This window comes from Callithrix jacchus, chromosome 18 (genome assembly GCF_049354715.1).
Source record: "Callithrix jacchus isolate 240 chromosome 18, calJac240_pri, whole genome shotgun sequence".
NCBI lineage: Eukaryota > Metazoa > Chordata > Mammalia > Primates > Cebidae > Callithrix > Callithrix jacchus.
The window spans coordinates 50,290,540-50,303,236 of NC_133519.1; the positions used below are offsets into that span (position 1 = coordinate 50,290,540).

At 41.2% G+C, this 12,697-nt stretch overlaps 1 long non-coding RNA gene across 3 annotated transcripts; it reads left to right on the forward strand.

The window, feature by feature from the left end:
• Positions 1-151: 151 nt before the first annotated feature.
• LOC100896257 (uncharacterized) lies at positions 152-8,906 on the forward strand. Of its 3 annotated transcripts, none has more exons than XR_013529040.1 (5): positions 152-254; positions 6,855-7,069; positions 7,148-7,247; positions 7,974-8,143; positions 8,327-8,906. It is a non-coding gene; the product is annotated as an uncharacterized LOC100896257 (long non-coding RNA). The 3 variants fall into 3 exon arrangements; XR_013529041.1 differs by having other exon boundaries at positions 6,865-7,069; positions 8,216-8,906; XR_013529042.1 differs by having other exon boundaries at positions 152-187; positions 8,216-8,906.
• The last annotated feature ends 3,791 nt before the right edge of the window (positions 8,907-12,697 follow it).

Consider the following 12,697-nt stretch of genomic DNA (forward strand, 5'->3'; position numbering starts at 1 on the left):
GTCAAAGGTCAAATGGTGTATCTAAAATTCTAAACATTTATTACCACAAGCCAAACCTTTTTGGATTCTTCATGGTCAACTAAGTGTAAAATTCATGCTACCAAAGTACAAAGTAAGAACTTGTGTTTCTGATAGTTCTTTCCCAACACTCAGATGGACTGTTTCATTCGTCAGTAAAAGGATGCAGGTTAGTTGCAAAAACAAACACCCCCAGAGGATGTGAAGTCATTCTCTATAAAGACTTGAAAATCAAGGTATGTTATCTATCTATAGTTTTGTGGGCTTGATTTTTTTAAAGCTATTTTGGAAATTCACTGTGTTATGTTGCTTTTTAAGTAGAATTTTACCTCAGTATCTCAAATTGTTTTACAAAATAAACATTATGAGGTGAACCATCGTGTTACAATTTAATTTTAATACATTATAGATGGACTATATCAAGCACAGAATTCACTGGACAGATTTTTTAAGGATTCCAGAATGTAAATACTTCAGAAGAAAGTATTATGCCTGAATTCAGCATAATATGTTAATAAACATATTGATAATTTTCAACTTCTTTGTGCTTCATGGGGTAGCTACAGAAGTGATGAATTTTGGTCATAGTTGTGATGACTGCAATAGCAAGTTAACAACTATATCAGCAGAGAGTAGAATGGCGGTTGCCAGGCTGGGGAAGCCAGATCTGGGGAGATGTTAGTCAAAGGGTACAGTTTCCATTTTGTGAGACAGGTAAGTTCTAGAAAGCTAAAGTACAGCAAAGTGAATATAGTTAGGAAAATCGCATTGTATGCTTGAAATTTGCTAAGGGGGTAGATTTTGTATTCACACACACACACACACACACACACACGAAAGAAAATGGGGCCAGGTGCAGTGGCTCACGCCTGTAAACCCAGCACTTTGGGAAGTGGAGATGGGTGGATCACCTGAGGTCAGGAATTGAAGACCAGCCTGGCCAACATGAAGAAACCTTGTCTACTAAAAATACAAAACTTAGCCAGGCGAGGTGGCATGTGCCTGTAATCCCAGCAACTCGGGATGCTGAGGCAGGAGAATCGCTTGACCCTGGTAGGCAGAGGTTGCAGTGAGCCAAGATGGCACCACTGCACTCCAACCTGGCGACAGAGGGAGACACTATCTCAAAAAAGAAAGAAAATGGTAAATCCAAAAGGTGGAGGCTATGTTAATTAGCTTGATTGTGATAATTATTATACAACCTATCATGCTTTGGAATGAATGTTTGTATCCTCTAACACTTACATTGAAACTCTCCAATGTGGAAATACTGAGAGGTAGGGCCTTTGAGAGATGATCGGGCCTGAGAGCTGGAACGTGAATGAATGCATTAATGGGTGACCGTGGGAGTAGAACGGGCAGCTTTATAAAACAGAGTTCTCAGCTCTCTTGTCCCATGATGGCCTACACAGCTTGGGGAATCTGCAGAGAGTTCCCACTATCAAGAAGGCCATTACCAGATGTGATCTCTTAACCTTGCCTTTCTCAGCATTCAGTACTGTAAGAAATAATTTATAGGCCAGGCATGGTGGCTCACGCCTATAATCCCAGCACTTTGGGAGGCCGAGTGGGTGGCCTCCTTTGGGTGGATCACGAGGTGAAGAGATCGAGACGATCCTGGTCAACATGGTGAAACCCCGTCTCTACTAAAAATACAAAAATTAGCTGAGCGTGGTGGTGTGCACCTGTAGTCCCAGCTACTCGGGAGGCTGAGGCAGGAGAATTGCTTGAACCCAGAAGGTGGAGGTTGTGGTGAGCTGAGATCTTGCCATTGCACTCCAGCCTGGGTAACAAGAGCAAAACTCCATCTCAAAAAAAAAACAACCCAGAAATAATTTATATACAAATTACTCAGTTTCAGGTATTCTGTTATAAGCAACAGAAAACGGACTAAGACATATACATGTATCAAAATATCAAGTTGTGCATTTTAAAATTAATGTGACATAAGACGCAGCATCAGCAATTTAAAATGGGCTATTTAATAACATTTGTTAGAACAGAAGTCTGATCATTTCCAGAGAAAAGGAACTATGATGTTGTTTTATATGTACTGAATTAGTTAAATTTAGTGATTTCTACAAAACGAATATGACAGAGAAGAAAGCAGTGCAATAGAATAACAGGAAGATACCCAATCCAATTCTTTTTACTCCATTCGAACTCCTTTTTATCTAATCAAAGAGCTTATCAGAGACCTTCTCTGATAGTATATAAAATAGCTAATACATTCTGTGCTTTCTCTACTTGTTACTGCTTTATTTTCCGCCAGTGTTTATCTACTCTTGACATTGCATATACGTTTGTATTTATTATACAAAGAATATAAGCACATAAAGGCAGGGGCCTCAACTATTTGGTTCACTCCCAGATTTCCAAGTCCTAGGATTGTGTATACCACGTTGCAAGCATTGAATAAATACTTGGTAAATGCATAAATTGTTTTATTACATTTTAGTACAGAACATAATTTATCAGTTGTCAAAAACAACTTAACAGCTGTCTTTTGGGCATGGTAGCTCACGCCTGTAATCCCAGCACTTTGGGAGGCCAAGGCCCCTGAGGCCAGGAGTTTGAGACCAGCCTGGTCAACATGGTCAAACCTCATCTCTACTAAAAATAGGAAAAAAATAACGGGGTGTATTGGTTCATGCCTGTAGTCCCAGCTACTCCAGAGGCCAAAGCACTAGAACTGTTTGAACCCGGGAGGCAGAAGTTGCCGTGAGCTCAGATCATGCCACTGCATTCCTCTTGGGTGACAAAGCAAAACTCTTGTTTCTAAGGGGAAAAAAAAATGCTGTCTTTTGAAAAATAATAAAATTTGTATTATAATATTTCACATGATGTAATCATGTCACTACTGATATCCTAATATTTCAGTTCTGTTTCACAAGTTATAGCAAAAGAAGTATTTAACTCTAGCATTTCAGAAAATAAAATTATTTTACCATTTGCTTGTCCAATCTTCATCCTCTATTTCCTTCTAAGAATGTAAAGTCAGATAAATGCCATTAGTAGCTAGCTGTCTGATTTTAAGTTATCAAAAATTGTTGAGAACACACTCTGCTTATTAATCATCATTACTCTTATTCAGTGTTGAACTAAAAATGTGACATTTTTGAACACAAGAGATTAAGATTTTATGTGAACCCAAAGCGATCTGTATTCAAGTGGAATGATATTAAGCATATGTGAGAGGGGTCATATTAATACAATTAAGCAATGGTGTATTCTCAAACTACAAATCTGCTATTATGAATAAAACTTGAAAAAATGAATTATTCTTTAGTGATAATGGCAAAAACATTCAGTTGTGGTATTTTATGCCTTTTTAACTTATTTGCCTGGATATAAAGTGAATTGGTTTAGTATGGATTCTTATTTCGTAGCCTATTTTCTGTTTCTCCAAATAATTGCATTCTTTTTTGTTGTTGTTGTTTGCTTGATTCGGAGTTTCGCTCTTGTCGCCCAGGCTGGAGCGCAGTGATGTAATCTTGGCTCACTGCAACCTCTGCCTACTGGCTCAAGCGATTCTGCTGCCTCAGTCTCCTACAGCTGGGATTACAGGTGCGCACCAGCACACCTGGCTAATGTTTGTATTTTTGGTAGAGATGGGGTTTCTCTGTGTTGGCCAGGGTGGTCTCACTCCTGACCTCAGGTGATCCACTGGTGTTGGCCTCCCAGAGTGCCGGGATTACAGGTGTGAACCAATATGCCTGGCGATAATTGCATTCTTTAAAAAGCAAACAATAAATAAATAAATTCTTTTTTTAAAACAAGAACATGACCGTAATTCAAAACCAAAGAGCCTGTACTCAAAAAGTAATTTCTCACTGTGAAAAATGAAGACTATCCAAATGAGACCAAGCAGAGGTGATTATTCAGAGCCTGCTCTAGCAAGGGAGTTGGCCACCATACCTTGCAGTGTGACGGGGACTCCAAGGCAGGCAGAGGAGTGGGTAAGCTTCATCATGAGAACAAGGGAAGGATGTGGGTATGCTCTGATTAGAAACTGTTGGCATGAAGAAGTGAAGGCAGGCTAACTAGAAGGGAAGCATCCCTTTTGCCTGGTTTGGGGAGCATATTTGGAAAGCTGGTAGTCAATACCAACTCCTAATTGTTCTGGTCTGTTTGCTGCAAGTCAGAGTTTTATTGTCACATATATTCTGTCAATTCTCCATTTACATATTCAGTCTCTCAGCATTAAATGATGGGATTCCATAGTTAAACCTCTCGTTCCTGCATTCTGTAAATTTTATGTGCCCACCATGTGGGCTGAGTGAACAGCACAGAAATGACATTAGCATTCACGAAAATCTAGGAGATACATAAGAGGAAAACCTAAATTAAATTTGCTATTTGCGAAGGAATAGCAGAGGAAGAAACTTGTAACCTAAGGTTTTAACAAGAGTAAGAGCTAGGCAGACAAGGTGTCTGCCTTGGGGAGGGAGAAGGGAAGGGGAAGAGGGCTCCAGGTGGTGAGGAAGAAAGCAAAAGCTATTACATGCTTTCCATGCAGAGTATATTTTATTTAATCTGACTTAAAATTTACCCATGTTCCCAATTTTAATTTGTTGGTTTAAAAAAGCAAGCATGACATGTCTGTGTTTCCATATTTAAAAATCTGTGTTGCAAGAGCAAATAAACCAACAAATCTAGTTCTGTCCTATGGCTTACTTCTATTGCCTCTACTTTCTTTTCTTGGTTTGGCAAAGGCTATTTATTAGATATTCTTTAAAGTTTTTATCGAATTGGGCTTGCTGTTTCTTCTCATTGGAAATTCAACATGTTATCATTCTGCTGTACCAGTAGCCAACCAGACTGAGATCAGACCGACATCCCCCAGTCCCAACAGATCCCCGTGTTATTGGAGCTCTTTAGAACACAGTACAGGTACAGTTTATGCTAGGAGATGCATGCTGAGTCAAGCTCGGCTCAGTTCTGGGAAAAAAAGTCTGTAATGGTTAGTGTGTCAACCTGACTAGACCATGGGATGCTCAGGTATTTGGCAACTACGTGTTTCTGTGAGGATGTTTTGGAATGAAATTAACATTTAAATTTGATGACCAAGTAAAGCAGATTGCCCTCCATAATGTGAGTGGTCTTTAGCAAATGAGTTGGAGGTCTGAATAGAACAATATGACGAGGTAAGAAAGAATTCTCCTGCTAGATGGCCTTTGAACTGAACATTAGTCCTTCCTCCCTGATGGCTTTCAAACCGGGTAACTGGATTTCCTTGGCTCTGCAGAAGCTTTCTGGCCTTTGGACTCCAGCTTTAGCAGATATTAAACTCGCCAGCCTCCATATTAAATTCCTTTTATTCAATTTTTTTATATATATTCTACTTTTCCGGAGAACTCTGACCAATACAATATTCAATTGTTATTTTATCAAAGATAAAACAATTGTTCCATTTCCTTTTTCAAAATTACTTATATCCTTAGAGTGCCAGAGACTCTGGAATCAAAAGTTTTGATTCAGTAAGTCTCTAAGTCCTTTTCTCTATAAAATTCCCACACAAGGCTATACTTAAGAGTGATGGAAATGAGATTTAATCACGGGTCTCTCTAGTTTCAGGGTTACCAGAGCTGCAGTATAGGTCCAAACACTGAACCAAGACCTGTCAAGCTGTTGGCTATTATACAAAGCATGAATCTGATAGGGGATCTGAGATGGCATATCAGAGGAAGTAACTCCTAACCCAGGCTTTTAACAACTCTTGTGTTAGAATGGTTTAAACATTTTTTTTGTCTGAGACAGAGTCTTACTCCGTCACCCAGGCTGGAGTGCAATAGCGTGATCTCGGCTCACCGCAACCTCCGCCCCCTGGGTTCAAACAATTCTACTGCCTAAGCCTCCCGATTAGCTAGGATTACAGGCACATGCCACCATGCCCAGCTAATTTTTTGTATTTTTAGTAGAGATAGGGTTTCACCATGTTAGCCAGGATGGTCTTGATCTCCTGACCTCGTGATACACCCGCCTCGGCCTCCCAAAGTGCGTGAGCCACCACACCTGGCCAGTTTAAACATTTTTAAAGAGTTAAACAAATGAAGAAGAATATATGAATGAGACCATATATAGCTTTCAAAGCCTAAAATATTTTCTATCTGGCCTTTCCAAAAAAAGTTTACCAATTCTATTCTAGAGAAAATTAGGATACCCAATCATAAAATTACCCTCACTTTGTGACAGGAGCCAATGCAGACCAAAGCCCCATATCACTGAATGCTCTCCACAATTACCTTACCCGAAACCAAAATTAAATCTAGTCTATCACCTTCTTACAGATACACATAATACGTGGTCTCCATTATAGCAAACAGCCAATAAACTTAACTTTGTTTGACTAAAAAAATGTGTGTTAAAAGCCAGTGTCAGCAAACTAGAGGCAAATTCTGTGATCTGCTTTTGCATGGCCTAAAAGCTAAGAAAGATTATTACTTTTTTTTTTTTTTAATTGAGACAGTCTCGCTCTGTTGCCCAGGCTGGAGTGCAATAGTACAATCACATCTCACTGCAGCCTCAACCTTCTGGGCTGAAGCAATCCTCTCATCTCAGCATCCTGGCTAGCAGGGACTACAGATGTGTGCCACCATGCCCAGCTAATGTTTATTTTTTGTAAGGATGGGCTCTTGTTATGCTGCTCAGGCTGCTATCAAACTCCTGAGCTCAAGCCACCCTTCCACCTCAGCGTTCCGAAGTGCTGGGATACAGTTGTGAGCCACGGCACCCGGAAAGCTTTACGTTTTAAAGAGTTGTTTCAAAACCAGTACAGAAAAATGCTTGACAGAGCCCCTATGTGGCCCACAAACCCTAAAATATTTAATATTTAGTTCTTTACAGAAAAGAATTTGCCACCTCCCGATCAAGAACTGTGAAGAGTCGAAGATTCTATTTTCCTTGCAAGCTGATTGATTAGTTTGCAAGTTTCATGAATGCTGACACAGAGACAACACACCTGGATCAACAATGAGGGGTTTTATTACTGAAAGCAGTCACCAGACTGTCAACACAGGTGAACTGGTCTCCTGAGCCCCAGTTCCAACAGGTAGGCATGGAGGGTCAGGTAACAGTATACAATGGGTTCCTTTTTTGGTTTTCGAGCCACTGTCTCACTCTGACCCAGGCTGGAGTGCAGTGCCACGATCTCAGCTCACTGAAGCACTGATCTCCCAGGCTCAAGCAATCGTCCCAGCTCAGCCCCATGGAAGTAGCTGAGACTACAGGTACACACTACCAGGCCTGTCTAGTTTTTGTTTTTTGTAGAGACGGGGTTTTGCCACGTTGCCCAGGCTGGTCTCAAACTCCTGGATTCATGCAATCAGCCTGCCTTGGCATACCAGTGTGCTGGGATTACAGGCATGAGCCTCTCTGCACTGACCCACAGTGGGTTATTTTTTAAGAGAATTACCCAGGGCCAAAGGTTTAGGAACAAACATTTAGCAAGATGCAATCAAATCAGTCCCCTTCACCTGGCGAAAAAGCAGTAGTCATGCTGTTGCCGGACTTTTCCCTAGTTCAGCTAAAGACGGGGTTCTTTTTCCCACAGCCATGAAAATTCAGGCTCGCAGACGATTTGAATGGCGAGTAAGACAGGGTTTAATTGGGTGAAAAGGAAGAAAAGGAGGAAACAGTGACTCTCACTAGGCCAGAGTCCCTGCTAGGGCCCTTCCTATTCAGCAGTTGGAATCCCAGGTTCCCCATAGAAGAGGTGGCGCCAGGCTCAGCGCTGCTGCAAACCTGGTGAACTTCCCGAGGCTCCACCTCAGTGGGCAGGCTGGTTGCAGCTTCTCCAGGGACCTCATCCCACCTGGTTGTCTCAGTGCTGCGGCTACCTGTGTGATGGGCTACAACTACTCAGAATCGGGAGAAAGGTAGCTCTGCAACTTGGCGTCCTCTGCGGGAACGTGCAGGAATGCTCAGGGCCTGTGCTGAACTAACTCTGCTTGCAGGTGCCCCTGGTGATACGTGTTTGCAAGTCATTGACACAAGTGAAGTTTCCACCAAGATTCAGCTGAGACCTTGCTGTTGCAGGCTAAGATCCTCAGCCCTCTGGTGTGGCCTTCACATCTGGCATCTTGTGTCTTCTCCTGATCAGGGCCCCCAGGCACACAATGAGGAGGTAAGTTCACAGTGAACTGAGCTCCAATATTTTGTTGAAGTTCTTCGCATTGAAATTTATTTGTTTTCCCAGGAATGAGGTGTCCTGGCATCCTTCCATCATCTGATCAGACTTGTATTGTTCCTTGACGGAACTGCTGGCTAGCTGCTAGCAGTTCCTTTTATGGTCTGTCTGCTTATCTAGTTGTCGATTAGAGGAAATGTCTACAAGAAGATACCAGGCAGAGGCCCTATGATTCTATCCGTTTGCTGGCCCTGGGGGCTGGGAAGTTCACAAGGTCTCTTCAGACCATTGAACCAACTTTGTCTTGACTCTCCATTAAAAATTATACACAGATACCCTCCTTAGTTTGTCTTTATGTTCGTATTTGTGTAATTCTATCTGCTTGGAATCAGGAGGCCTGTCCACCCCACATTTGGTGACCATTAACCGTTGGCCAATGGTCTCTTTTCTCTTTTTTTAGAGGAAACGTAATTAGCCTTTTAAGGTGGTTAATTTTATATTTGTCTGAAGTCAACTGTCTCATTTTGTTCTGTTTCTCTTTCTGTATTATTCCTTTCTTAGAAAATTCTGAAGATTAATGGATCAAAAAACAAAACAAAAAAACCAAAACATTCAATCACTGTGTGCTGACTCTAAGAGTACCTAGTTTAGATAAATAATCACGTAAAAGCAAACAAGTCATCACAGTGCTCATTTTGGCAGGACCTGCTCTAAAAAGGCCATCAAACGCTTTGTGTGTGTTTTGTGGGCCCTGACTTTACTGGATAGCCCTTGTTACCATACTTACACGGTAAAAATACAAGGCCTTAGTTATTTCCAAGATAAAATAAGAACTTTTAGTATGACTCGGAATGTTTAAATTTTAGTAACATATAAAAACAATGTCAATACAATATTTTGTTTGGAACAGGACCACAGTTAAACTTCTCATGATTTATCTTCCTAAATTTCTTACATTGGTTTTATCAGTTAAATAAATAACATTGCTACTATGGCATGTTTAAATTTACATATATAAATGTATATATGTGTATACATATATAAGTAAAACATTTTTTATTGTATTCATGAAATGCAAGAGTAATAATATCTTTTTATGGTAAATTTTATAAAATTCTTACAGTGCTACAAATAAGTATTCGCTGTGCTTATGTAAACACTTAAGCACAGTATTTACGTAAGCACAGTAAATTTCAGATCCGTAACTACTTTCACGACATTATACAAATGATTAATTAATAAATAATGTTTTGAAGCCTGAAAAAACAGATACGTTTATTTCCATATGTAAGGAATTTGGAAGTTGCCATTCTATCGTAACATTAAATAAAAAAAGGTAGACAGACTGAAAAATCAACTTGTCTTGGATCCATGAAAGAGGTGAAGACACAGGGCAAACACTGCCCTCAAGACTGGAGACAGAAACAGTCGAATACAGGGATTCACAGCTTACCTGAGCAGAGACTCATGAGTGGACATGGCCACAGGAACCAGTGTCGGGATAATATTCTAAACTGTAATCAACGAATTGCTGGAGCTTAGTGTGGACAAGTCTGAGAGTTAAAAATTCCAGGGGGAGCCAGTCCAGTGGGTGGAGGGACTCACAGTTTTGTGACTCATTGCCAGGAGCAAACTTGACTTGGTTCTCACAGTAAATATGCTAGGAACATCCCCACTTGTTTTCAGCAGAGGGAGGGATAATGAATCATTCTGAAATAGACTAGAGCACTATGTTCTTCTTAAGGCCTACCCTCAGCAAAAACTAGTTAAACAGAGTCCAACCTGCTGGGGTTTCTTTCAGAGCTCACGGACTTGGGGGAAGGAAAACACCAAGTCCAGCCTGTTTTTTTTTTGAGACAGAGTTTCGCTCTTGTTACCCAGGCTGGAGAGCAATGGCACGATCTCGGCTCACCTCAACCTCCGCCTCCTGGGTTCAGGCAATTCTCCTGCCTCAGCCTCCTGAGTAGCTGGGATTACAGGCACGCGCCACCGTGCCCAACTAATTTTCTGTATTTTTAGTAGAGACAGGGTTTCACCATGTTGACCAGGATGGTCTCGATCTCTTGACCTCGTGATCCACCCGACTCGGCCTCCCAAAGTGCTGGGATTACAGGGGTGAGCCACCGCGCCGGGCCAAGTCCAGCCATTTTATCTACCCTGTCCCAATTAAGGGTGGAAACAGGAGGGAAGTAAGTACACAGTCCAGAGGCATAGACTTGCTAAACAACCGTGAGCTAATCATACAACCGCAGAGCACTTCTCTGCAGCTTATCGCCACCTTACTAAAGACGTATTTACAGCGGCGACTTTTGCCTGGTATATCACATCAAGCTATTGAGAAAAAAATACATACTGAAAAAAACAAAAACACAAACAGAATCTGAAGAGACAGAGCAAGCATCAGAACCAGATATGGCAGAGATGTGGAATTATCAGACCAGGAATTTAAAGCAATGATTAATATGCTAAAGGTCTCTGTGGGTAGACACTATGCAAGAACAGATGGGCAATGTTAGCAGAGGAATGAAATTCTAAAAAAACAACAACAACTAGAGATCAAAAAACACTATAAGAAAAATGATGAATGCCTTTTGTGGGCTTATTAGTAGAATGAAAATGGCTGAGGAAAGAATCTCTGAGCTAAAGGATCCCTCAACAGAAAACTCCAAACCGAACAACAAAGAGTACAAAGATTGAAAAACAGAACAAAATATCAAGGACTGTGGGACAAATACAAAAAGTGTAATGTACATATAATGGGAATATCAGAAGGAGAAGAAAGAAAAAGACAGAAGAAATATTTGAAGCAATAAAGATTCGTAAATTCTTCAAATTGGCCAAGAGTGGTGGTTCACACCTGTAATTCTAGCACTCTGGGAGGGCACGGTGGGTGGATCACCTGAGGTCAGGAGTTCAAGACCAGTCCTGGGCAATATGGTGAAACCCTGTCTCTACCAAAAATACAGAAAATTAGCCGGGTGTGGTAGCGAGCGCCCATAATCCCAGCTACTCGGGAGGCTACGCAGGAGAATCGCTTGAACCCAGGAGGTGGAGGTTGCAGTGAGCCACGATTGCGCCACTGCACTCCAGCCTGGGCAACAAGAGTGAAACTCCATCTCACACACACACACACACACACACACACAAATTCTTCAAATTAACCTCAGATACCAAATCATATATACAGGAGGCTTAAAGAACACCAGGAAGAATCAGTGCCCAGTAAGCTACACCTAGGCACATAATTTTCGAACTGCAGAAAGTTAATTAAAAAACTCCTGGGGACCAGATAAAAAACTTACAAAGGAAAAAATATTTTATTTGACTTCTCAGAAATCATGCAAGCTGAAGAGAATGGAGTAAAATATTTAAAGTGCTTAGACAAAATTCCCCAACCAACCTAGAATTCTGTACCTACTAAAATTATCCTTCAAAAATGAAGGAGAAATAATCACTGTCTCAAAGTAAAATTGAAAAAATGTAATACCAACAGATTTGCCTTGCAAAAATGTTAAAAGACGTTTCTTAGAGATAAGTATTATAGATCAGAAACTCAGCTCTTCATAAACAAGGGATGAAAGAATGTATTTGATTATGTATGTTTAGGTGTATATCTTATGCATATATGTGTACATATTCTTATGTAAGGTTTTGTCAAGTAAAATGAATGACAGCAATGACACAAGGCACAGGAGGGAGGCATTAAGATTATTTTGTTGCTACAAGGTACTCATACTATCTGTGCATATCCTGTTATTTGAAAGTAGACTTGGATTATTTGTAAATGTATATTGCAAACTCTAGAGCAACAACTAAACAAACAAAACAAACAAGCAAAAAAGAAGTGGCCATGTATGGTGGCTCATGCCTGTAATCCCAGCACTTTGACGGGCCAAGGCAGATCATGAGGTCAAGAGATTGAGACCGTCCTGGCCAGCATGGTGAAACCCTGTCTCTACTAAATATACAAAAATTAGCTGGGTGTGGTGGCACCTGCCTGTGATCCCAGCTACTTGGGAGGCTTAGGCAGGAGAATCACTTGAACCTGGGAAGTGGAGGTTGCAGTGACCGGGGATAGTGCCACTGCACTCCAGCCTGGCGACAGAGTGAGAATCCAGCTACATAATATGCTAAGAAAGGAAAGAAAATACAATCATTGGCCAGGCATGGTGACTCATGCCTGTAATCCCAGCATTTTGGGAGGTAGAGGCAGGCAGATCATTTGAGGTTAGGAGTTCAAGAGCAGCCTGGCCTCTGTCTCTACTAAAAACACAAAACAATTAGGTGGGCATGGTGGCACACACTTGCAATCCAGCTACTCAGGAAGCTGAGGCAGGAGAATTGCTGGAACCTGGGAGATGGAAGCTGCGTGAGCCGAGATCACAGCACCGCACTCCAGCCTGGGCGACAGAGTGAAACTCCACCTTAAAGAAAGAAAATACAGTCATACAAAATGCTCAGTTAAAACTACGAACAGCTGGGCGCAGTGGCTCAGGCCTGTAATCCCAGGCTGAGGCAGAAGGATTGCTTGAGCCTAGGAATTTGGTACAA